The sequence below is a fragment of the Passer domesticus genome, unplaced genomic scaffold (assembly GCF_036417665.1).
Source record: "Passer domesticus isolate bPasDom1 unplaced genomic scaffold, bPasDom1.hap1 HAP1_SCAFFOLD_164, whole genome shotgun sequence".
In the NCBI taxonomy this organism is placed as follows: Eukaryota; Metazoa; Chordata; class Aves; order Passeriformes; family Passeridae; genus Passer; species Passer domesticus.
Window position 1 is genome coordinate 50,001 of NW_026989950.1, and position 5,000 is coordinate 55,000.

The window sequence follows — 5,000 nt, forward strand, 5'->3', positions numbered from 1 at the left end:
GCACTCGGCCGGGGCTGACCCGCCCCCAAAGCCGGCCCGCCCGCCGACCGGCCGCTCAGGGAGCGAGCGACCGGCCGCCGGCGAGGCTGGGCCGAGCGGGGCCGCTCAGGGAGCGAGCCCCGTCCGGCGCGGCCCCCCGCCGGGCCACGCGGTAAGCTCCGGACGTGCTAGAGGAGACAGCGACCCGTCGAGGCGGGCGCGGCCCGGACACCGAGGCCCCTTGCAGCCGGGGCGGCTCGCTCTGCAGCAGGCGGCGGAACGGCAAAGGAGCGGCGTGCGGTGCACGCTCGCGGATCGGGCTCTTTCCCCCGTCCGCACCCCATCGGTTCTCGTCCTTTCGCCCTCTCTTCTCTCGGCTCTCTCTCGGCTCAGCTCCAGCCGCACCGCCGCCCGGCGCTGCTCGCGACCGGCACCCACGGGGCGCTTTTCCCGGACCGGGGCCGGCACCGACACCTCTCGTGGTTTTTAAGGACACCTGAAGGCTCGCGGGGCCACGCGGCTGTCACACAGCTGGGGACGGTAAAGACGCCCTTCCCCGGCAGCGGGAGGGGCGACACCTCGCCTGCGACGGGAAGCGAACTGGAAAGGAGACCGCCCTGCCCGATCACCGGACCCCCGCCGTGGCTTCCCCATGACAGAGAAGCCCCGGCAGAGAGCCGGCCCGCCGGGGGCCCTCTCCCACGCGACCCGAAAAGCCTCATCGATCAGGCGCGGCTGACGAAGGAGACGCGCAAACCGTGACCAGGGCCCCGTCCCCGAGAGGCTCTCTCGGTCTGCCCTTCTCTCTCTCTTCCTCCTCCTGCGGCTTGGCGCCGCCGAGCCTCCCGGGACTGAACGTGCCTGAGGCCGCCGACGCCGGCGGGCCGGTCACGGCACAACAGGAGCACGGGGGGGTGCCGCCACCCGACAACGGTTCCCTTAGCGGGGCAACAGCAGGACGGGACCGCCCGGGCTGGGGGACTCGGCCCCTTCGCCCGGGGAACCCATCCCAGCGTGCGAGAAAAGTGCCACCGACCGTGCCCACGGGGCCACCGGCTTTCACCCGCCACGCGGCAGTCGGCTTCCCCTCCGGCAAAAAAAAAAAAAAAAAAAAAAGCCGGGCGGGGACGGCACGATAAAAAGGCACATGGCGCGCGCGTTCGGCAACGGACCCGTGCTAACCACAGGGGCCGCGGGCCCGGGCCGAGGGGCGACCCACCGGCATCTCGCCCCTCTCTCTCTCGCTCTCTCTCTCTGCACACCTTGGCTTGCGTGGCCCGCGCACCTTTGTCGCGCGGCTTCTCGGGTGCCGCGGCTTAAGGCCGCCGGAAAGGGGGGGGGGGGGGGGACCGTCAACGACGGCCGGCCGGGCAGCCCCCACTCCGCCCGCACGCCGGCTCGCTAACAAAAAAAAAAAGGCAACGTGAACGGACCCCCGGTGGAAACCCAGCCTGCCCTGGCGGAAGCGGCTCAGCCGCACCACCCGCAAAGCGAGGTAGGACGAGGCGCCGCCGCCTCGCCCTCGACATGCCGGGGGGCTCTCTGTCGGGCTCCGGGTCCGTGCTAGGGCAAGGCCGGCCACCGCGGCCGGCCTCTGCCCCTGGAAAAATCCGCCCGCTACGCGGGTCCCCGGCTTAAGGCCGAGGAAGGGGGACAACGCCGAAACAAAAAAAAAAAAAAAAAAAAAAAAAAAAAACCACAGGCCGGGGACGGCGGTGGCGCCACCCCGGCTCATCGGGCGACTGCCGTCGCCGAGCCCCTCAAGCGACGCAGCAGGCCGAGGCCAGGCCGCGCGTCCCACTGCGCGTCCCCCGCCGCCCTTCCGACACGGACACGCTGGCAAACAGGTCGGGAGCGGGGGACGGGACGCCGCCACCTCGGCCGAGCGGGCCATCCTCGGGGCTCTTGGAGCAAGGGCCAGGAAAAACCCCAGCCGCGTCCACCCTCCGACTGCCGGGGGGGGGAAATAAAACAAAATAGAAAAAAATTAAAAAGCGCCCGCCGAGCGGGGCCCCGGCTTAAGGCCGAGCCACACACAAGGGACGAGGCGCCGCCGCCTCGCCCGCCACCGGGCCGGGCCGGAGCAGGACACGCTCACGGCTTTTCTCCACCTCACCTCGGCCAGCGAGGGGCTCTCACACGGCTTTTCGACTCTCTCTCTCGGCTCCGCGGGGACCGGCCCCTTTCCCCCGGCTCGCCCTCGGTCTCTTCTCTCTCGGCTCCGCGGGGACCGGCCCCTTTCCCCCGGCTCGCCCTCGGTCTCTTCTCTCTCGGCTCCGCGGGGACCGGCCCCTTTCCCCCGGCTCGCCCTCGGTCTCTTCTCTCTCGGCTCCGCGGGGACCGGCCCCTTTCCCCCGGCTCGCCCTCGGTCTCTTCTCTCTCGGCTCCGCGGGGACCGGCCCCTTTCCCCCGGCTCGCCCTCGGTCTCTTCTCTCTCGGCTCCGCGGGGACCGGCCCCTTTCCCCCGGCTCGCCCTCGGTCTCTTCTCTCTCGGCTCCGCGGGGACCGGCCCCTTTCGGGCTCCACACACGTCTCTCTCGCGCCCCACGATCGGTCGCACCACATCTCTCTCCCTCGGGGCCCTCCACACTGCGCCAAACCTCGCTGGGGCAACCACGGACGGAACCGGGAACAAAGCCACGCGACTCGTTCCTCGGTTAGGCGGCGTGCTCTCCAACCCTGGCGCCACCGGCACGCGCGGCCAATCCAGCCCACCGCCATCGGACACAGGCGCGGAGAACCCTGCCTGCGGGGACGCGGCCCGTCACCTCGCTCCCATAGTACGGACAGATAAGTCCAAGGCCGCCGGCGCCTCCAAGAGGACCGATGAAAATCGACCGGGAAGGAGCGCCGCCGCAGGCCGCCTCCTAGCATGACGTAGCGGGAGGCGGCCGAAAACAGCGACCCCTTGGTGAACTTCCGGAGCCGGCTGAGACAACAGGTCTACCCGGCGCGGCCGAAATGTGACCAAGTCCCTTCGGAACGAGGTAGACCTGTTGTCATCCGTCAGCGCCCGCCGCCCGGGGACCGCGCCGAGCCTGGGCGGGCGCGGAGCCGGGGTAGACCTGGTGTCTCCCGGGGAGCCGGGGTAGACCTGGCGTCCTCTCCGGCGCCGGGATAGACCTGGTGTCCGTTCCCGAAGCCGGGGTAGACCTGGTGTCCCCTCCCGAAGCCGGGGGTAGACCTGTTGGCTCCCTTCCCGAAGACGGGGTAGACCTGGTGTCCCCTCCCGAAGCCGGGGTAGACCTGTTGTCCCCTCCCGAAGCCGGGGTAGTACCTGGTGGCCCCTCCCGAAGCCGGGGGTAGACCTGTTGGCTCCCTTCCCGAAGACGGGGTAGACCTGGTGTCCCCTCCCGAAGCCGGGGTAGACCTGTTGGCTCCCCGAAGCCGGGGTAGACCTGGTGTCCCCTCCCGAAGCCGGGGTAGACCTGTTGGCTGCCCTCCCGGAACCGGGGTAGACCTGGTGTCCCCTCCCGGAGCCGGGGTAGACCTGTTGGCTCCCCGAAGCCGGGGTAGACCTGTTGGCTGCCCTCCCGAAGCCGGGGTAGACCTGTTGGCTGCCCTCCCGAAGCCGGGGTAGACCTGGTGTCCCCTCCCGAAGCCGGGGGTAGACCTGTTGGCTGCCCTCCCGAAGCCGGGGTAGACCTGGTGTCCCCTCCCGAAGCCGGGGGTAGACCTGGTGTCCTTGCAGAGCTAGGGTAGACCTGTTGTTCTCCGCTCGCCGCCCGGGGTTCGGGCGCCTCGCTGACCCCGCCAAGCCTGCACAGCCGGGGGCAGCTCACGGCCTCGTAACGCCCCGGAGCCGGACGGCTCTATCAGCCCTGTCCCACTCAATGAAGCCCCCTTCCCCGCCCCCCCCCCCCCCCCCCCCCCCCCCCATTTCTAAGACCAATTCATATTTTCGAGGTTTTGGGGTTTTTGGAGGCTTTTTTTTTTTTGGTGGGCGTTGTGGGGGTGGTTTTTGGTTTTGGGTTTTGTTGGTTGTTTTTGGTTTTGTTTTTGGTTTTTTTTTTTTTTTTTTGGGGTTTTTTTTTTTTTTTTTGGTTGGGTTTGGTTTTGTTTGGTTTTGTTTGGTTTTGTTTGGTTGGGGCTTTTTCTCTTTTGGATTTTTTTCTTGGGGGGGGGTTTTGTGTGTGGGGGGTTTTCTGGTTGGTATTGTTGTTGTTGTTTTTCCTTTGCTTTGCCTTGCCTTGCTTTGCTTTGCTTTGCTTTGCTTTGCTTTGCTTTTGTTTGATGCTAGATCTCGGGGCTTTTTGGGGGGGGAGTGGGCGTGGGGCTTGTGGCTTGTGGTTCGGTTGGTGGGCTGGTGGGGGCTTTTTTTGGTGTTTCTTTGGGGGGCTTTTATTGTTGGGTTTGGTTTTGGTTCCCCCCCCCGGGGTTGGTTTGGTGGGGTTTTGTTTGTTTTGTTTTTTTCCGTCTGTTTGTTTTTTTCTTTTGTCGTTTGTTTGGTTTGGTTTTGGCTTTTCTTGGGTTTCTGCCCGCCCCCCCCACGCCGCGACTCGGCTCGACCCGCCCCGCCCCGCCCACCGGGAGAGGAGGCGGCGGCGGCGGCGGCGGCGGCGGGGCAGCCGCCGCCGGCACACGGGCGGCCGCTTTCGGACGGGTTCTTTCACGGTCCGCAGAGGTCTTCAGCACTCGGCGTGGCTCTGGGGGGCCGCGGGGGCTCGGTGGCGAGGCGCCCGTGGCCGGCACCACGAAGCCGCCGGCCCTTGTCCGCACAGAGAGCGACAGACAGACACGGGGACACACACCCGCTCCACGCACTCACATCCCGATGCCGCTCTCTCAGAGCACCACACCGCCCCCCCCCGCCCATAGGCACGCGCCCTCTCGCGTGCCCTCTCTCCCCGTCCCCGTCCCCGTCCCCGTCCCCGCGCCTGCCCTGGTCCCTGCCCTGGTCCCTGCCCTGCCTGTCGCGGCCGCCCCCCCCGGCCAGCCACGACGGTTGGGGGGGCCGCCCCGCCCTGCCCCCCTCAGACTCCCTGCTGCCGCCTGCAGACTTTCCTCGCCTCCGCCCAATG